The sequence below is a fragment of the Suricata suricatta genome, chromosome 11 (assembly GCF_006229205.1).
Source record: "Suricata suricatta isolate VVHF042 chromosome 11, meerkat_22Aug2017_6uvM2_HiC, whole genome shotgun sequence".
NCBI lineage: Eukaryota > Metazoa > Chordata > Mammalia > Carnivora > Herpestidae > Suricata > Suricata suricatta.
In genome coordinates, this window is record NC_043710.1 from 99,520,090 (window position 1) to 99,541,984 (window position 21,895).

At 42.0% G+C, this 21,895-nt stretch overlaps 1 protein-coding gene and 1 pseudogene across 3 annotated transcripts in view; one reads left to right on the top strand and one right to left on the bottom strand.

The window, feature by feature from the left end:
- The window catches only part of CUL5 (cullin 5), a 102,914-nt gene that overhangs the window by 656 nt on the left and 80,363 nt on the right, over nt 1-21,895 (top strand). Inside the window, exon 1 of one of the 3 annotated variants that reach the window (XM_029956531.1) lies at nt 16,779-16,785. The exons of the other annotated variants lie outside the window; for them this stretch is intronic. The gene's annotated coding sequence lies outside the window, so the exon portion shown is untranslated. Of the gene's footprint in view, nt 1-16,778; nt 16,786-21,895 lie in introns of those variants that run through there. 3 annotated transcript variants of the gene reach the window in all.
- On the bottom strand, nt 11,829-20,571 carry LOC115306636 (annotated as a pseudogene).

Here is a 21,895-nt window from a genome sequence, read left to right on the forward strand (position 1 = left end):
GCACGAAATTCCCGGCCACTCGGCGAGCGGGGCCGGGCTCCCCGCGGGGCCGCTCGCCTCCCCTCCTGCTCTCCGCTTCTGGAGTTCACGTTCTTCCTCCCGAGGCTGCCCCGCGGCCCCTGTGCGGTGCGGCCGGAGCTCCGAGCGGGGAGGCGCTCCCGGCGGTGCGGAGCTCGGCAAAGTTACCGGAGCCGAGGGAACGGCCCGAGTTAGTGGGTGAGGAGGCCGGGGAGGGCTAGGCCCGGCCGGGCGGGTTCTCTGCCTTCGGTCCCAGAGTCGGGAGGAGGAGGAAGACCCGGCCCCTGGATAATAGAAAATACATGAAAATATGCTGGCACGTCACTTAGGTCGTTAGGCAACTGATGATACCTGTCTACCAGGTGGGACTGTCTTATGAAACGTAGACCTCGTTTTGCTAATGTAAGGGGCAATGTAGCATCTGCTCAGCCTGCCTCTTAAAAGCTGTGTGACTTTCGGCAAGTTTCTTAACTTCTCTGTGCCCAGGTTTCCTTACTCATAAAATGGCGTTATCAATAGCCCCCTTTTCATAGGAACATTGTTAAGACTGAGTTAAGGTACGTAAAATGCTTAACACGGTGACTGGCAGGGACTTAGTACAGCACACACACGAGTGAGAATGACTGCCGTTTCTCGGGGGAGACGAATTCGTGGCAATTGAGTAACCCGTTCCACCCTCCTTTGCAACAGTATAGCAGAGTTCTCATAGACTCGGGAGAACTTGTTTAACTTGTGAAGGCTCCTCTTGGTGCCTCTGCTTGTTTACATAAGCGGTAATGTTCTTCACTGAAGTGTGTTTAAGAAATATTTGGGTTCGTGATTCTTTGTGATTTTTTTAATCTGATGATTAATTGCATGTAAACGAAGGCCCTTCCCCCCCATAATTATCTCTCACAAGAGAGAAAGTCGCTTTTTTGTATTCCATACAAAGCCTCTCAAAGCCAAGGGACTTCCTAAATACTCGGAAGAGTGCTTACCTTCTGGCCGTTATGACTCTTCATAGCCGGCAGCCACCTAGAGAACGAGAAGGCTGCTTGAAGGTATAGGTAACGGGCATTCAGGACTGAGGTTAAAAAGTTTACAGGGATTCAAAGAGTCCTGCTACTCAGGCAACTTCTATAAATTAAAGGAAGGTGGTCATGCTTTGAACAAAACAGGTGAATGACTCACGCACTCTAGTGAACATGAAGACACATGCCAAAGATACACTGGAAAATTTTCAATGAAATTGTTTTTATGAAGTGTTGAAAAGGGTTTGGAGAAAGAATTTCTGAATATTGTTTCACAAAGTACGCGATTTAAAATAGGTATAATCGTCACAGTGGACGTTATAAATAGATGTTTGATCTTTCTGTGTCTGTCACCTAAAGTTTACATATTCAGGTTGGCCAGAAAGCTGTTTGGGTTTTTTTTTTTCCTTTTTTCTTTCCTTTTTCGGGAAGGGAGGTTGTCTCATTTTTATACTTGTTGAAGTAACTAATTAGGGGCGCCTGGGTGGATTAGTGGGTTGAGCGTACATAGGACTGTTGATTTGGCTCAGATTGTGCTCCCAAGGTCCTGGGATCCAGCCCCGTGTCGGGCTCCGGACTGAGCGTGGAGCCTGCTTCATATTCTCTCTCTTTGTCCCTCTCCAGCATGCGCAGCTCTCTCCCTCCCTCCCTCCCTCTCTCTCTCTCTCTCTCTCTCTCTCTCTCAAAAACAAAAAGTAGCTAATTAAAAAGTGGAAAGTTTGTCTTCTTGCAGAAATGTAGTGAGACCCTGCCAGGGTAGACCCATAACAATTCATAGGCTCACTTAAATTCAAGTCCAGAGGTACCTTGAATGAAGACCGAGCTGGCTGGGTGTGGCCAAATTAGCCTTGTTGGCATTTTTGATAGGACTACTAGACTGATTCACAAGAGAACTATGCCTTAGCCGCTGTGCGGTTAGGTTTCAACAGGTCACATTCGACAGAGTTGTCGTGTCCTGTGGTCACAAAGGAGAAGCGCGGGCTAGATGATAATACGGTCGGGGTTTGAATCATGATCAGTTAAACAGCTGTACCTGAAGAAATGGTCAGTGATAGATCATCAGCCCTGAAGAGAGGCCTTTAGTGTCCTTCTGAAAAACTAAGTTCTCTTCCTGTTTGCCAGTGACTTGGGTGAAGTTACGTTTTGGGAGTTTGTGGATGACAGTGTGGAGGGATAACTAATATGTTTTGAGAGATAACAAGATCGAAACTTTGTTGTGAAACTGGCAAGTCAGTCGCAAAGCACTTAAAACCAGCTACTTTTTTAATATTGGAATTTGACATAATATTGTATTCTCTGTTTAAGGCACGTGGACTTTGCCTGGCTTTTAGAAATCTTCTGAACATACAAAGATTGATGTTGTATGTTTTGTCATAAACAATTATCAGCTGCTTGGGGGTTTATTTTGTCTAAAACTTTTCAATATTACTACTTTGGGGTTTTTTTTTGTAAACACATCTTGTTCCTTTGCTTTTGTAGTATCTAGGCCCTAAGTGCTATTTGCTATTTTCTTCATTTCTAGTTGAGAATCCTACCCCCAGACAGCAGTTGTTTTCATCTTATTTTGCCAAGTCTCCACCCCATTTAATTCTTAGCCTGTTGTTTTATTCCGTTATTTGGAGCACCCTTAACCTTGATCGGTATCACAAATTTTTCTAGTTTCCCTTACAACCTCGTCTTTTTCAAGGCACCCACTGTAGTGCTTACTTCCACTTTTCTTCAGCCTTCATTTCCCGCCAGGACTTGGCAGCACATTCTGTGTTCTCTTGTTTCGAGCTCCTCACTTTTGTAGGAATGAGAAAGTTCATGAATCTCCCCCTATAAACTTAACCTGTACTCTGCTTTGGCCACAAACTTCTGCCCTTTCTTCTCTTTCCATTCATTCTCGCAGTTGTTTGAAAGGCAGCCCCCACTCTCTGCCTTTATGATTCTGCACCTTTTTCCTTAACTGATTGTGACTCCACTCTCCCCTGACCCTCACCTGCTTACCGTGAACCTTTTGGTCCCAAGAGCAATAGCAGCTTCATGATTGCCAAACGTTACCGTCCATCCTGTCTTCTGACATTGTTGATGACTATCTCTGCTTCCCTTTTGACTTTTATGAGCTTCTCTCCTTGGTGTCCTATCTCTCCGATCACTTGTGTTTGTCACTGACCTCCCTCTTGTCCTCCCCAAAGTAGTTATTTCTTGGGATTTAATCTTCAGTCCTTTTCTATCTTTGTACTTCTGTTTCTGGGGCAGTCTTAACTCCCATGATTTCACTATTTTTATCTCTTAACTCTGATCTGAGCTCTGGACCAAAACACAGTTCTGACCGTATCACTTTCCTGCTCACATACCTTTGATGGTTCAAATTCTTTGATATCTTTCCAGTTGGGTCTTCTCCCTGATCTCTCTCCCTCCCCCCCCCCCTCCTTCTCTCTTCCCTTCTCTCTCTCCCTCTTGTCTTCTTTCTCTCTTTCTCTCACACACCTGCCTCTACCTGGCTGGTTCCTTGTTGGTTCAGTAGTATGCCACTACCCCTCAGTATGTGCCTGTTAAATTCATCTTTAGTCATTAAGACCCAGCCCACATTCCTCCTTTCTTCCTAGAGCTCTCATCTGAAACTGTTGCCTGCCCTGCACCAGGAGAGCCCTGCATCCGTTTCTTTCAGCACTTACTCTGCGCCTCCTATGTTAGTTGCATAATCTATTTATGTATCTAGCTCCCTTCCAAGATTGTAAGCCCCATTATTGCAGGGACTTTATGTTATTAATCTTGATGCCTGAACTATCAGTTGTGGTGATCACTTACGGTAGGTGCTCTGTAAAGCAAGTGATAATTGCTTAAAAAGAGGAGTCGAGTGAAGTATCTGTGTATTGCAGGTGCTCAGTGAGTGAGCGTTGATTGGTTAAAAGAAGGAATTTCTCATTCTTTTCCTTTCTAATTAGATCTACAGAGGAGGTGTGGAGTGCCTGGTGGATCAGTCGGTGAAGCATCCAGCTTCAACTCAGGTCATAGTCTTACGGTTCAGGAGTTCGAGCCTTGCTTTGGGCTCTGTTCTTTTTTTTTTTTAACCCTTTTTTTTTATGTGTGTTTATTTTTGAGAGAGACACAATGTGAGTAGGGGAGGGGCAGAGAGAGGGAGATACAGAATCCAAAGCAGGCTCCAGGCTTTGAATTGTCAGAACAGAGCCTGATGTGGGGCTTGAACTCACAAACTGTGAGATCATGACCTGAGCTGAAGTCAGATGCTTAATCCATGGAGCCACCCAGGCTCCTCTGTTACTTTTTTTTTCTTTAACATTTATTTATTTTTGAGAGAGCATCAGCAGGGGAGGGGCAGAGAGAGAGGGAGACACAGAAACCGAAGCAGTCTCCAGGCTCTGAGCTGTGAGCCCAGAACCCCACGGGGGGAGGGGGGGGGCTTGAACCACGAATGGAGAAATTATGACCTGAGCCGAAGTCAGACGCTTAACCGACCTAGCTACCCAGGCTCCCCATTTGGGCTCTATTCTGACAGCTCAGAGCCTGCAGCCTGCTTCGGATTCTGTGTCTCTTTCTTTTTCTGCCCTTCACCTGCTCACTCGTTCTCGTGCTCTCTCTCTCTCTCTCTCTCAAAAATAAATAAACGTTAAAAAAATTAGATCTAGAGAGAAGGAGAGAAGGGGATAAAAGTGTAAACACCCATGCACTAGAGAATCCAAACTTTAAACTGAAGTAGGAATCACACTACTTATTTCAGTGAAAACTTTTTTATTTTTTGAGAGGAAAGAAAATGGAAATAATAAAGGAGTGATTAAATGAATTTTGTTAGACACATAGGTGCAAAGCACCACCAACGCTACAAGGATGTGTAAAACATTATCAGTCCTCTAGCTAGGAATTCACCAGGTACTGAAGGAGAATCCAAGGTACTAGTGAATTCTCTCCGCTAGAACGTAAGCAGTGTTCTCACATGCTGTATGGACCCTCCCAGACTGGGATGGCTTCTGTTTCTGGTGGAATGATCAAGGAAAGTTTGATGTAGAAGCACTGGCACTGGATTTTGAAGACTGACTAGACCAGTGGTGATGAGGATAGAACTTGGCGAGAGTGCAGACCAGGGTGCACGGTAAGCAGGACTGTGCGCTGTGTCGCGTTCTACGCGGACAGTGTGCCTTAAAGTTGTGGTGGCGTCTTGGCCAAGGATAGGGAAACAGCGGGAGATGTGAGTACAAAGGAAGTCACGGTCAGATTGTGAAAGGGCTTCAGGACTAGGCAAAAGAGTTTCAAATAAAGTTCTACGGATGGTGAGGAATATTTGAAAAACATGTGAGCAGAGATACTGTCGGGCCCTCACTTTATTCTTGGCTCTTACACACAAAACCTGTTACTCAGCCTTACTTTTATTTTACAGGTATTCAAAATCTAACTTGGGGCCGGCCATGAATGAGGGCCGTGTGTGCTAATGACACCTTGTGCATTCAGAACTTAACAGGGATTCATTAAGTCTCTGAAAAATAAATTTATTCATTCCACAAGTATTTAGCATTTTCTGATTACAGCTGGTGATTTAGGCAAATTTCTGCCCTTATATAATTTATATATTTTTAAAAATTTTTTAATGTTTTATTTATTTTTGATACAGAGAGAGACAGAGCATGAGAGGGGGAGGGGCAGAAAGAGAAGGAGACACAGAACCAGAAACAGGCTCCAGGCTCTGAGCTAGCTGTCAACGCAGAGCCTGACGCGGGGCTTGAACCTACAAGCGTGAGATCTGACCTGAGCCGAAGTCAGAGGTTTAACTGACTGAGCCACTCAGGCGCCCCTATAATTTATATTTTTTATGGAGAGAAGCAAAAAGCATATAAACAAATTCTATAGGCCAGGTATATGCATGCAGTGAAGAAAAACAATTTGGGAAAGGATAGAGGGGAATCGGATGTTATTTTCTTTTCTTTTTCAGATTTGTATTTAAATTCTAGTTAGTTGGCATGTAGTATAATACTGGCTTCAGGAGTAGAATTTAGTGGTTTATCACTTATATAAAATACCAAGTGCTTAACACAACAGTGCTGTCCTTAATGCCCATCACCCACCTCCCTCCAGCAACCCTGTTTGTTCTCTGTCATTAAGAGTCTCTTATCTTTTGTTCTTAAGTTTATTTGTTTTGAGACAGACAGATAGACAGAAGGGGAGGGTCAGAGAGAGGGAGAATCCCTCCGTCTGAGCTTGAGGTGGGGCTGGAAGTCACCAGCCGTGAGATCGTGACCTGGCTGAAATCAAGAGTCAGATGCTTAACTGAGCCACCCAGGCATCCCAAGAGTCTCTTAGGATTTGCCTCCCCATCTGTTCCCCCCACCCTCTTCCCCTGTGTTCATCTGTTTTGTTTGTTAAATTCCACATATCAGTGAATTAATAGTTTTTGTCTTTTTCTGACCCACTCATTTTGCTTAGCATAATCCACTCCAGTTCCATCCATGTTGTTGCAAATGGCAAGATTTCATTCTTTTTGATGGCTGAGTAATATTCCATCGTATATTTATAGCACATCATCTTTATCCATTGATCAGTCGATGGACATTTGGGCTCCTTCCATAATCTGGTTATTGTTGACAATGCTGCTGTAAACATTGGGGTGCACGTGTCCCTTCAAATCAGTATTTGTATCCTTTGGGTAAATATCCACGAGTGCAGCTGCTGGGCTGATGAGGGAAGGCTTCTGAGGAGACGGCGTTGGATGAGAGACCTGAGCGGAGCACGGAAAGAAGCCATGTACCTGCGTGGAGAAGAGTTCTGTGTAGAGGGCACAGGGCCAGCCAGTGTAGAGGCACTGACTGAGTCCAGAACACACTTGGCAGCGAGTTATGGATGGATCATCAGGATTTGAATGTTGTCAGTGAATGGTTAAGATACAGAACTGCATGATTCCTTTTGATTTGTACTTGAACATAAATGAGAGCCTTATTTAAGAACTAACTTGTGAATTTTCATGGAGTTGAGGGAAGTTGCCCTTCTGAATGGGCATGTAAGAGGCACATGGTCCTTGGTGGGGGGGCCTGCCCTCACTCCAGTGTCCTGTCCTAGAGACTTGCTTACACTTGACACAGCTCAGGGAAAAAAAGAATTCAGGGGTATGATTGTTGGCCATGGGTAGAGGTAGAAGTAGGAATAGTAGACTACATTAGTTATTGTGAAACTGTGATAGGGGCACCTGGGGGGCTCAGTCGGTTAAGCGTCCGACTTTAGCTCAGGTCATGGTCTCGTGGTTTGTGATTTTGAGCCCCGCATTGGGCCCTGTGCTGACAGCTCGGAGCTTGGAGCCTGGAGCCTGCTCTGGATTCTGTGTCTCTCTGTGTGCTCCACCCCACTCATTCTCTGTCTCTCTGTCCCTCTCAAAAATAAATACACTTAAAAAAAATTTTTTTTAAATCTGATAAATGTGGCTAACAGAAGGTGACAGTTGAGGATGAACTTTGAGAGATCAGTTTATCAGTGGATTAGAAGAGGGGAATTTTAGGCTGCAGGAGGGTGTCAGGAGGACGTTACACATTTGTCTGGTGGGCAGAGCAGAAGGGTGGAGAAGGGAGATAAACAAAGACGGGTGTTTCTTATTAGATGTTTTGCTAGGTGTCCTGGTGAACCCAGTTGTGTCATAGAAAGCCACCTGACTCTTGCTTTGGTATAGTAGGTGGAGTAAGTTGGCACCTGATGGGTTGTGTAAACAGCCAAACAAGTTACAGCTCAGGTGAAAACATTGGTTATAATAGATGTAATACTTACAAGTAACATCAGGGATATCTGATCTTTGTAACAGGATTTGTTCATCCTACAAATAGGTAGCATGTATTCTGTGCTCGATACTATTCTAACTGTGATACAGTAGTGAATATGACAGACAAGGTCCCCAGTCTTTGGAACTTGTATTCAAATGTGTAAATACTGACACCAGGGAAGTAACACATGGGGTAGTTTTTGTAGTTATGAGAGCTGTGATGGAAACCATAGAATCAAGAGTGTTCAGAAGATGGGGTCACGATCTTAGAACAAAGTAATTTCCCCCCCTAAATATTGCTTTCAACTATGTTCTGTTGAATTTTCCTTCTCTGCCACTTGATGATATTTCAGCCCCATCTTCTAGCTTTCTGGTCTATAAAAAAAGGTTTATTACTCAGGGTGCCTGGGTAGCTCAGTTGGTTAGGCATCCGACTCAGTCTCAGCTTAGGTCTTGATCTAAGGGTTGTGAGTTCAATCTCTGGGCCTCTGGGTGACTCAGTCAGTTGAGTGTCCGATTTCAGCTTGGGTCATGATCTCTTGATTCGTGAGTTCCAGCCCTGTACTGGGCTCGCCGCTGTCAGCTCAGAGCCTGCTGTGGATCCTCTGTCCCCCTCTGTCTCTGTCCTCCCCCACTCACCCTCTCTCTCTCTCCAAAATCAATAAACACTTATTTTTTAAAAAAACTTTTTTAATGTTTTATTTATTTTTGATACAGAGGGAGACAGAGCATGAGAGGGGAAGGGTCAGAGAGAGAATGAGACCCAGAACCGGAAGCAGGCTCCAGGCTCTGAGCTGGCTGTCAGCACATAGCCTGACGCGGGGCTCGAACCCACGAACGTGAGATCTGACCTGAGCTGAAGTCGGAGGCTTAACCAACTGAGCCACCCAGGTGCCCCAATAAACACTTATAAAAAATCAATAAAAATTTCAATCTCAAAGCCAAATTAAATCTAATATGCTTAAGATCTAGGCTCTGGATCTGCAGAGAGGAATGGGGGAAAGGCAGTTTTCTTAGGTTAGTTTAGAAGAACCTCTGTGAGGTGATAACTGATGCTAGACCCGAATGGTCTGCATTCTGTTCTGGGCAAAGGTCCTGAGGTGCACTGGTGAGCTTGGCACATTTGCAGAGCACCTTTCAAAGGTTTGTGTGGCTGGAACATAGTGAGAATTGGCAGAGTGCAAATATATACTGGAGTTTTGTGGTTCTTTTGGTTAATGAGGATTGCACATGTGGTTTTAAAATCCCATAACTGGGAGTACCAGTGGCTCGGAGGCCGCATAGGAAACCAGGCATTCAGGCAGCCTCATTGTTGACTTGGAAGACCTAAGATAAACATACAAATTCCTTTTGTAGAGTAATTAGGAGATAATTCATAATCAATAGGATCAGAACTTCACAGGGGGAACAAATACAAATCTTTTTTTTTGTTGTTTTTTGTTTTTTGTTTTATTTATTTTTGAGAGACAGAGAGAGACAGCATGAGCAGGGGAGAGTCAGAGAGAGAGGGAGACACAGAATCTGAAGCAGGCTCTAGGCTCCAAGCTGTCAGCACAGAGCCCGACGTGAGGCTTGAACCCACAAACCGCAAGATCATGCCCTGAGCCAAAGCCGGACACTCAACCGACTGAGCCACCCTGGCACCACACAAATACAAATCTTAACTAAATTTCCTGTTTTGTAGTCAAAATGTTATGGGACTGAAAGAGTGCAGATGAGTAAAAAATAATTCTAACTGTGTGCATATTATTTCTTATCTTGACTCAACTTTTCCTTGAACTTTTCTTGTATCTTTGTTATCATTAAGAAGACGTACAGTAATATAACTAAATTCTTTGTTTTCTTCCAAATGCAACTTTTAAAAAAGTTTATTTAATTTTTTTATTAATTTCTTCATCCATGTCGGGTTCAAACTCACAACCCCGAGATCAGGAGTCACAGGTTCTTCATGGGGTATGTGGGTGGCTCAGTCGGTTAAGGGTCTGACTTCGGCCCAGGCCATGATCTCACGGTTCGTGGGTTTCAGCCCCTCGTTGGGCTCTGTGCTGACAGCTCAGAGCCTGGAGCCTGCTTCAGATTCTGTGTCTCCCTGTCTCTCTGCCCCTCTCCTGCTCACACTCCGTCTCTGTCTAAAAAATAATTAAGCATTAAAAAAAAAAAAAAAGGTAACATGCTCTCCTGACTGAGCCAGCCATGTGCCCCCTAAATGCAACACTTGACATCATTATAAAATATTGTCTTACTATTGCTTCTGCAGTTTGATGTGGTGTGTTTTGTCCCACATGTTATGTTGGGATTTCTGGACCTTTCAGGGCAAACCAATCCAATATTATTTTGTTGTAAAGTAAGTATTTTAAAATGATACATTTTCCAAGCTAGTGGACTTTTCTGTTTTTGTTTACTTTCATATCTTTATTTAAGCATTACTCTTTTTTTAGCATGGTATCAAATTTTATATGGGCATACAAACAACTACGCATCTATTCTTTTTCTTGGGATTAAATAAAACAGAATTGGTGCAGATAAACTCATTGCTGGAAAAAGGACTCTTGAATTTGAAGAGGAGGTGTGCAGAACTTTTTATTTTTATTTACCTATTTAAATTTAATTTAAATTCTACTTAGTTAACATGCAGTGCGGGAGTAGAATTTAGTAATTCATCACTTACATAGAAGACTCAAGTCACCTCACAAGTGCCTTCCTCAGTGCCCATCCCCCATCTAGCCCATCCCTCTCTCACCTCCCTCCATCAACCCTCAGTTTGTTCTCTATCATTAATAGTCTCTTATGCTTTGCTTCCCTCTCTCATTTTTCCCACTTCCCATATATTCATCTGTTTTGTTTGTTAAATTCCACACATGAGTGAAATCATATGGTATTTGTCTATCTCTGACTTATCTTGCTTAGCATTATGCTCTTTACTTCCATCCACGTTTTATACACACACACGCACACGCACATACACCCCACATTTTCTTTATCCAGTCATCAGTTGATGGACATTGGGCTCTTTCCGTAGTTTGGCTAAGTGCATGGAACTTTAAAAAAATTTTTTTTAATGTTTATGTATTGTTGAGACACAGATAGAGACAGAGCACAAGTTGGGGAGGGGTAGAGAGAAAGGGAGACCCAGAATCCGAAGCAGGCTTCTGGGATCTGCTATCAGCATAGCCTGATGTGAGGCTTGAACTCACAAATTTTGAGATTGTGACCTGAGCTGAAGTCAGACACTTAATTACTGAGCCACCCAGGTGCCCCTGTTTAAAAAAATTTTTTTAATGTTTATTTTTAAGTGCAGAGGACTTTTAACATGATAATATATTCTAGAAAGAGCTGTATGTCATCTTACATTACTGTCTTATAACATCTCCCCGCACCCCAAACACATTACAGAAAATTAAGCTTTTCTTCCATAAGTTGCTTTCTTCCTAATGCAGGCTTGTTCTCTTTTTAAATAATCACTGTGGCTATAGATAAGAGACTGTAGGACTTGACTGTCCATTTGTTTTAGAACTGATTATTCAATTCAGGAATACTTTTTAATACAGCTGTATGTATTTTATTTGGGTCTGGGCAGTCAACATGCTCTGTTAAGAGATCCTGATTTCTTTATACTGATATCAAGTGGGAATGGGGGTGGACCTTTGTTCACCTGCTTTTTTCTCCTTTTTCTTTTCTTTTCTTTCTTTTTTTTTTTTTTCTGTTTTCATCCTCTCTCTCCTCTAATTGTTTCTGAGAAACTTGACACTGACAATTACGTAAAGAACAATTCAATAGTAAGTAAACCTTTATTTTTTATTTAAAAAAAATTTTTTTTTAATGTTTTACTTGCATTTGATACAGAGAGAGACAGAGCATGAGAGGCAGAGGGTCAGAGAAAGAGGGAGACACAGAATCCGAAGCAGGCTCCAGGCTCTGAGCTAGCTGTCAGCACAGAGCCCAACGCGGGGCTCGAACCCACGAACGTGAGATCTGGCCTGAGCCGAGGTCGGAGGCTTAACCGACTGAGCCACCCAGGCACCCCAAACCTTTATTTTTTTTTTAAACATCACAAATAAGATTTTTTATTTGTCACCATTAAATGAATTGTAAACAGATTCTTGGACTGGTGGCTCATATCCATCAGCTCATTCAACTTTAGCACCAGTCTCATCCCCAGTAGCTTTTCCAGAGTTACCACCTTCACCATGAAGCTCCATGAGCTTTCCCAATTCAAACTTGGGCTTCTTGAGCATTTTTACTTTTCTAATGAAGACATCATGGAGTGTATAAATGGACCTACAAGGCTTCTCTGTGTCTTTTCCAATGCCGTCTGGAATCAATTTATTGACCACTTCTTTCAAGTCTTTTGTCTGCACCTCTCGGGTCATGATTTCCATCATCTTTTTCCGAATTTGGCGGACCTGTTGTTGCTGAGCGTAAGAGGTCTTTCGAATCTGATTGGTACGTTTTTTAGGAAAACCGACACAAAAGAGACAAAGTCAAACCCATCGGTAGTCTTGACGTCAGCATGAGCCTCAATCACGGTCTGCCATTTTTTGACCATGGAGCACATTTTGTCCCAGGTAAGATCCATGCTGTGGAAATTAGTCAGGCAGTTTTTGCCCAGAACATCTTAAGGAATCAGCTTGAATTTCCTAAACGCAACTTTATCATTCTGCAGATCTGCAAGGCTTACTTCAAACACATGACCCTTGAGGCCATCAGATGCGATTTTGGTTCCTTGAGTTCTCGTGACTAGTGTTTTTCCAGTATTTCTTATATTAAACATTGCCGGTGCTTTTACATCATACCAATCTTTCTTTGAAAATGGATCAACCACTTTCTTCTTGGCTCCCTTTTTGCCACCTTTCGTAAGGCGCTTGTTCTTGCCGACCGCCGTGGCGCTGCTGAAGGAGCCACAAGGACCAACTTCTGTCTTTTTTAAAATAAAGAGGAAGAGTGAACACAGGGAAAGAGAGATGAAGGCCAAGAGTTACAACTTCATAGTTTTCTTTTGTTGGACAGTACGTTGCAAACAGAACTTAATACTTCTTCTAAACCATTCACCTCAGATGCATTCCTCTCCTGGCATTTCTTCTGTCAGTGACCCCACCAGCTACTCAGGTCGGAAATATGTGAGCCGTGATGTATCATCCAATAGCAGAACAAACACTTGTTTAGGGTACCCTACTCCCATTTTTAAAAAAATGAGAAAAAAATGTATGGCATAATATTTGATTAAAAATTTTTTTTTTAATATTTAGTTTTGAGAGAGAAGAGAGAGGGGCAGAGTATGAGCGAGGGAGGAACAGAGAGAGAGGGTAACAGAATCTGAAGCAGGCTCCAGGCTCTGAGCTGTCAGCACAGAGCCTGACGCAGGGCTCGAACTCACAATCTATGAGATCATGACCTGAGCTGAAGTCGGATGCTTAACCGACTGAGCCACCCAGGGACCCCCATTTTTTTTTTTTTTTTTTTTTTTTTAAGAAAACTTTTTGGATCTGGATCTCTTATAGAATTGAGTATCCTTTGTGTTTTCAGTTATACTGAGGAGTACTGGGGAGGGCGCAGCCGATAGTCATCTGAGAGCTTAGTGCCTTCATGTGGCTGTCAAGTCATTTTCAGCTTTCTTTCTCTCATTTCCACGTCTCATTACCACCAAATCGTATTACCGTGGAAGAATTAGAAGCATTAGTAGTTATGGTAGAAGTCCTAATGTAATAATGAGAGCCAGCACTTACATAATGTTTAATTATTTCATCCACTTTTCTGAACATTTTATGTGTATTATTAAATCCTGTAACAATGCTATCACGTAGATAACTTTATTGAGTTCATTTTACTTAAGACAAAATAGAAGCAGAGAGTTAAAGTCACTTTACTCAAGGTCCCACAGTTAGTAAATGGCTAATCCATAATTCTTTTCCTACCAGATTGCTTCACGAACATCATAGCATTAGCACCTTCCTTCTGTTTCGTTGCTTCCATTTAGGGCTTCATGGTTTATGTGGATTAAACTTGCACATCATTGCTTATGCAGATTGTTGTAGGAGCTTCCTGTTAGACTTGCTTTCAGTTTTTCCTTCAGTGAACTTATAGATGATCTTTCAGTTGTTAAATATAATCATGCCAGCAGCTGATGGCTACTTTTCCCCCCAATGCAAAGAATTTTATTTAATGTGTTATAATCTGTTAACTATCATTTATTTTGCTTAAATACTTTCTTACGTTCTGACACAAAAAAGTGTTCCAGGATCATCTCTGTCCGAACCTTGGAATTAACATTTTTCTATAAAGAACCTTTTCATGGAATATATATATATTTTTTTCATGAAAAATGATATTGAGAAATCAAAATCTGGATGCTAGATAGGCTCGTTCCTGTTGGCGTGCTGGTCCTCCAAGGACCTCTCATTGGACTGCACGAGGACACACATGCTCCTCATGCCCGGGCACGCGCACATACCCCATGCTGATTTGTATGTATCACTAAAACCGATGACTTCACCCCCATCCTTCCAATTTCAGTAAACACAGTTCTGTCCTTTTCCATATAATGTAACTTCTTTCTCAGACAGTGAGAAATCTCCGTGTCACTGGCCGCTGGACTGAATTATTCAGGAAGGAAGGAAAGAAGGGAGGATGCTATTATAACATGTTTAATGTGTGTAGATGCAAAACTAGTGATACAGTCCTTAAACTCAGAGTTCTTTAACAATTAAAAGGGAATTACAAGGGGCACTTGGGTGGCCCGGTTGGTTGAGTATCCTACTCTTCATTTGGGCTTCGGTCATGGTCTCATGGTTCTTGAGATCGAGCCCCGTGTTGGGCTGCGCATTGAGCATGGAGCCTGCCTGAGATTCTCTTTCTCTCCTTCTGCTCCTCTCCTCTCCTTGCACACTTTCTCTGTAAAAAATTAAAGTGAGATAAAAAAATAAGATAGTTACAGATTAAACTTAGCACTAAAAAAATTTTTTTTCTTTTTCTTTTTTTAATGTTTATTTATTTTTGGGAGAGAAAGATACAGAGTGTGAGCAGGGGAGGGGCAGAGAGCGAGGGAGACACCGAATCCGAAGCAGGCTCCAGGCTCTGAGCTGTCTGTAAAGAGCCCGATGCGGGGCTTGAACTCACAAACCGTGAATTATGACCTGAGCTGAAGTCGGAGGCTCAACTGACAGAGCCACCCAGTCACCCATAACATAATAATATTTAAATGAACAACAGTAGTATGCCCATTTTTAAAGCAAGCTTTATTGAAATATGACCTGTATACAGAAATACATACAAACGATAAATCTATAGTCGGGTGCATTTTTATAAAGTAAACATACCTGTATAATCCACACCCATATCTAGAAATAGAATATTTAACAGTCCCCCATCTCTCGCCTTGCGCTAGTCTCTAACTTGCAGCACTCTCCCCAAATTAGTCATTATGCTGACTCCTAATAACTGTAGATGTGTTTTGTCTGTTCATGAGCTAGTGTATACTCTTGTGTGACTTTTTGCTCAACATTATGTCTGTGAGATCCCTCTGTGTTACTACATGTTAAATTTTTGTTGCTCTGGTGTTCTTCTGCTAGGAGTATTTCACTGTTTATCCATCTTGCTGATGGACATTAGGTTGTTTACGGTTTTTTTACTACTGAGAGTAGAGATACGATGTGCCACTTTCTCGTAGAAGTCTTGGTAGTTATGTGTGCAGCTCAGAGGAAGCATACCTAGATGTGAAGTTGGGGGGTCACACAGTTGGGGGATCACAGAGTATGCATACATTTAGCTTTCATGGATACTGTTAAAGAGTTTCCTAAAACAGTTGTACAGTTTATACTCCCCACCAGCATGTTGAGAGTTTTGGTTGCTCTGAATTTTCTCTAAGACTTGGTGTTGTCATTCTATTCTATTCTAGCCTTTTTGGTGGTTTGTAGTAGTATTTCATCATGGCTTTAAGATGTATTTCCCTGATGATTAATGGTGGTGGGTGCTTTTTCATGTGGTTATTTGCCATTTAGATACTGTCTTTGTGGAGGGTCTGTTCAAGTATTTGCCAGTTTTTACCTTGGATTGTTTTTCATTTCTTACTGATTTTTAGGAATTTTCACATGTTTTGTTTGGAATCTTTACACATATTGGATAAAAGCCTATCTTGGATATATGTATTAGAAATAACTTCTTCCACTATGTAAGCAGTTTTTTCAGTTCCTTAATGGGCATCTTTTAAGAAACTAAAGTTCTTATATTTAATATTGTATGGCTTAGCAGTTATTTTCTTGTGGTTAGTACTTGGTTATAAGGTCATACAAATGATCCAGATTTCTACTTGTATTAATACCTTATTTTGTTTAAGAAAAAAAAAGCATAAGCAGAATTAAGAATTTATTTTTATAGTTTTGAGCCTCAAAAGTATATCCTGGGACCCTTCCAGGAATCCATTAACCACAATTTAAGGAGCACTATATTAGAATGTGAGTTCTTGAAGACCTTTCATTTGTAATTCCCAATGACTAGCATTATTCGTCATGTCTAGTAGGCACTCAAGACATTCATTGAATGAGCAAATGTAATCAATAAATGATGAAGAAGACCCTCAAATAAGTTCAAACTCTTTCTAGCAATACTGTTGTTTTCTTTTCTTTTTAACGTTTATTTATTTTTGAGAGAGACAGAGAGTGAGCGGAGAAGGGGCAGAGAGAGACAAAGACACAGAAACTGAAGTAGGCTCCAGGCTTCAAGCTCTCAGCACACAGCCTGACACGGGACTTGAACACACGTACCACTAGATCATGACCTGATCTGAAGTCAGACACTCAACTGACTGAGCCACCAGGTGCCCCATAATTAATTTCTTTCTTTTCTCTCTTTCTTTCTTTCTTTTTTTTTACATTTATTTATTTTTGAGAGAGAGCATGAATGGGGTAGAGACGGAAAGAGAAGGAGACACAGAATCCGAAGCAAGCTTCAGGTTCAGAGCAAGCTGTCAGTACAGAGCCTGACGCAGGGACCAAACCCTCGAATTGCGAGATCATGACCTGAGCCAAGGTTGGTCACTCATCCGACTGAGCCGCCCAGGCACCCCCATAATTTCTTTGAAAAAGGTTTTTTTAATAAAGGAAACCTAAAGGTTTTTAAAAAAGATTTTATTTTATTTAAAAATGTTTATTTATTTTAAGAGGGAGAGAGAGAGAGGGAGAGCAGGGGAGGGGCAGAGAGGATGGGAGAGAGAATCCCAAGCAGACTCCGTGCTGTCAGCGAGGAGCTTGATGCAGGGCTTGATCTCACCACCATGAGATCATGATCTGAGCGAAAATCCAGAGTTGGACGCTTAACCAACTGAACCACCCAAGGTCCTCTTAAGACTTTATTTTTAAGTAATCTTTCCACCTGTTGTTGGTCTCAAATTTAAAATCCTGAGATCAAGAGTCATGTTCTTTACCAATTGTCAGCCAGGAGCCCCTGTAAACTAGAGGTTTTAAAAGGAAGTGTAGTGTGAAATTTCTCATTTCAGTGGAAAAAGATATTTAGCTTTTTGGAAAATCGTATTCTCTCCTTTCTGTACCATGTTTGAAAATAAATGTCTTTTTTATAGTGATGATTCTATCTTGTGGCTTTTAGATAATTGACCCTAAATTTTTATAATTGTTTGTTTTTTTCCTGCATTTTGTTTTTAGATGAAATCAAGTCAGGGGTTGGCTCTGGCCCATAAGTTGCAAGTCCCTCTACTACTCATTCAGGAAAGATCCAGTAGGTAGTTAAGAATGTGGCAGAAATAACAGAAGTAAACTGCTTGGATTTGAGTCTCTGTTCTAGCACTCGTTGTCTATAACCTTAGAGACGTAACCTAACCTAATCTCAGGTACAGTGCACAGTTTTTTCATCTATCAAGTGAGGATAATAATCTACCAAACACATATGATATTTATAAAGGTTAAATGAATTAATACTTGTAAATTTTGTTTATTTAAAGTTTATTTATGTATTTTGGGGGGGAAGGGAATGGGAGGGGCAGAGAGAGAGAGATGGAGAATCCCAAGCAGGCTCCACATTGCCAGTGCAGAGCCCAACATGGGGCTCAAACTCACAAACTGTAAAATCATGCCCTGAGCTGAAATCCAGAGTCAGACGCTTAACTGACTGAACCACCCAGGCACTCCAATACTTGTTAATATTTAAAATAGTATCTGACACATAATTAATAGATATTATAAAGGAAAGTGATCAAAGTGATTGATCTACATTGGAGATTATAATGAAGGTAAATAATAGAAGGTATATTAACTGATTATACCCAAGTATAGTTATCAGATATTCAGACTACTCATAGAAACATAAAAGCAGCATTTTGGACATTAACAAAAGGAAATCCTCTTTTGTATCACAGATAGCACATATAAAAATTTTGTTAGGGGTGCCTGGATGGCTCGGTTGAGTGTCTGACTCTTGATTTCAGCTCAGGTTCTGGTCTCATAGTTTGTGAGTTCAACCCCACATTGGGCTACGTGCTGACGATGTGGAGCTTGCTTGGGAATCTCCCTCTCCCCCCCTCTCTCTCTGCCCCTCCCCTGATCCCTCTCTCTCTCTCTCTCAAAATGGATAAACATTAACAAAATTTTTTTTTAAAGTTGTTGGCTATAACCCCACATTAGCTAAATGCCATATACTTCCAATGAAAGAAATAGTAGAAAATACTGTAAGGAAATGATTAAAGAAAAACAATACGAATATAATGAAAACGTTTTTTTAAATTTCACCCATTAGAGCACCTGAGTGGCTCAGTCAGTTGAGCTTCTGACTTCGGCTCAGGTTATGATCTCACGGTTTAGGAGTTTGAACCCCTCTTTGGGCTCTCTGCTGTCAGTGCAGAGCCTGCTTTGGATCTTCTGTACCCCCTGCCCCTATCCTTCTTGTGTTCTCCATCTCTCTCTCAAAGAAAGTAAATAAACTTTAAAATTTCACCCTTCTATAATGCCAGGGTCAAGTATCTTACTGTCAAGACTCCTCCTGTCTTCCTAACTTGTGCTGGTGTTATTCCAGTAATCTAGCTCCATAGGGCCTCCAGCTCATTGATTCTGTCACCTTACTGTATAAGTGTATAGTTTTTAGTTTATAGATTTTACCAAATTAGGAGACATTTTTGCTTTTGGTTCTTTAAATATCCTCCCATCCCCCAAGACTCTGGTTATATGTAAGTCAGGTCATTTGATGGTGTTCTACAGCTCCATGATACTCATTTTTAAAAATCTTCTGTCATGTTCATGCTTTCTTCTATTTTCTTGAAAGTGTAAAGTATATTTATAATAGGTGGGTAACTGTCATGTTCTGTTAAAACTATCATTCATTGGGTGCCTGGGTGGCTCAGTCAGTTAAGCCTCTGACTTCGGCTCAGGTCATGATCTCACATTCGTGGGTTCGAGCCCTGCATCAGGCTGTGTGCTAACAGCTCAGAGCCTGGAGCCTTCTTGGGATTCTGTGTCTCCCTCTCTCTCTGCCCTTCCCCTCTCCTGCTCTGTCTCTCTCTCTCTATCAAAAATAAATAAAACATTAAAAAAATTTGTTTTAACTATCATTTATATCATTTCTGGGTCAGTTTCTGTTGATGGGTTTTTCTCTTGATGATGGGTTATATTTCCCTTCTTCTTTGCCTGCTTGGTATTCTGGATTGGATGTTAGACATTGTTTTATGTTTTGGGGTCTGAATTTTTCACATATCTTTGAAATATTTCACAGTTTGTCTTTGACACAGTTAAATTACTTGGAATCAGCTTGATGTTTTTGAAGCTTGCTTTCGAGTTTTGTTAGCTTGGGTCTGGAACATCATTAATTCGGAGTAGAACTACTTAGGCTCCACGTAGATGCAGTGCCTTTCTGAGGAATATACCTAATGTCTTGTATGTTAAGGAGCATTTCTATTCTGGCTGATAGGAACACAAATTTTCTTAGCTCTTTATGAGCCCTGCTGATTGTTCTGTCTACTCTTTTTTTTTTTTTTTAATTTTAGATGTTTGTTTATTTTTGAGAGAGAGTACGCGTGTGCAGGGGAGGGGCAGAGAGAGAAGGAGACACAGAATCTCAAGCAGGCTCCAGGCTCTGAGCTAGCTGTCAGCACAGAGCCTGACATGGGGCTGGAACTCATGAACTATGGGATCATGACCTGAGCTGAAATCAGACACTTAACCAACTGAGCCACCTGGGTGCCCCCTGTCTCCTCCTTTCCTTTTCCCAGTCTCTGATAGTGTTCTCACACACATGCGGAGTCAGTATTCGGTCAAGGCCTTGATATATCTCTCCGTATATCTCCTGAACTCCCTCTCTTGCATAGCTCCCTTTTTCTGGTACACTGTGCCATAACTTTTTGTCACCTTGTCCTCTCTAAACTCTGAACTGTGGCTCCTAAGTGAAACTTCCAGGCTGTTTGGGCCCCCTTGCTTGTGCTGAGATCTGGAGACTCCAGGCAGTATGCCTGGGCATTTGTAGGGCTACGATAGTTTTCTCAGGAAGTACGGTCCTGTGCTGCCCTTGCGCTGACTAGTCCTTGCGGCAGGAGGGGAGATCTGGCTGTCATCATTCCTTCATGAGTGGAGGCAGAAGGCTCTGTCTCTCGTCCTGATGTCCCTGATCTCTTAACCAGGGTAACTTCTCTGATCATTGTTATCACTCCCTTGATCATACCTCGATTCCCCTGCTGCTCTCTCATTTCACCTGGGAAAACGTCAACCCTGGTTAGATCATCTCTCCACCTTCCAAGGCCAGCACCTGTGAATGTGCCAGAAGAGCCTCCTTAGTGCCGCCTTTAGAACAAGAACTCTGACAACTACTTGCTGCCGTCATTGCCACTCTACTGCTCCAGTGCTGTTTTCACTTAAGTCCGTGAGCACAGTCCATAAATGAGCCCAGTCACACGACCGTGTCATCTGTTTCTACTTTCCTTGATATCTGATTCACATCTTTTCTCTCAAAATTCCAATATGTCCTTTCCTGTCTTCCAAGGCATTTCCTTTTTTCTACATCATTGAGAAAATGAAGTAATCACAAATGAACTTTGGAGAGTGGTACTTAGATCATCTACCCTTCTACCAACATCTGCATGTTCATACTTTGTATTTTAATTTCCTGCCTAGACCTTTCTATAAATTCTAGAGTTTCTTATGAAACTGCTTATTCAGTGTTTTCAAAGGGCTGTATTAGATGTGTCAGATGTAACGTGTCTGAAACCAAACTCCGGGGGTTTCTTTCTTAGCCTGTTCCATCTCCATTTTTTTCTATTCCAGTCAGTGGACGTGCCATTCTTCTTAGATGTGTCTAACGACAAAACTCAAACAGTTTAGTAATGACTCTGATGTCCTTGATGCCAGGGAATGTGACTCATGGATTGAGGGCGTACAGTGCCAACCAACAATCCATGAGGCACACTCTTCCTGAAGGGTCTGTGGCAAGGAAAGCTTTCTAGAAGGTTAGAAGAGGCAGGACAGAAACAGGGCCTGATTGGTCAGAACATTGGAGATTTCCTTATAAAGCAGGCAGGTTCTCTTTTCTAGGGTAGAATAACTAACGCTGAGTAGGAGGATTGTGATGGGTGTTAGGTTTCCTTGGCCGTGAAGTTTTTCCCCAGCTGCAGGCTGACTTAGCTTAGATTTGTGACATGGGCTGGGCCCTTGCAGTGGACTCCGTCTTGTGGGTCTTGACATATCAGACAAAAGCCTTAGAGTCTTGCTTTACTCCTTTCTCTCATCCCAGATGCATACTGTCAGGAAATCATTCAGTGCCTCCTTTAAAACATAAAATCTGACTGCCGCTGCTGCCTCCATTGCTACTATAATGGTCCAGGTCACTGTCCTTTCTCACCTTGCCTCCTAACCTTACATACACACAGCTTTACCTCTTGCCCCTTAGAGTATATTTGTAACATTGCAATCAGGGAGGTTTTTATTTTATTTATTTTATTTTTTTAATTTTTTTTAATGTTTTATTTATTTTTGATACAGAGAGAGACAGAGCATGAGAGGGGAAGGGGCAGAGAGAGAAGGAGACATAGAACCGGAAGCAGGCTCCAGGCTCTGAGCTAGCCGTCAGCACAGAGCCTGACACGGGGCTCGAACCCACGAACGTGAGATCTGACCTGAGCCGAAGTTGGAGGCTTAACCAACTGAGCCAC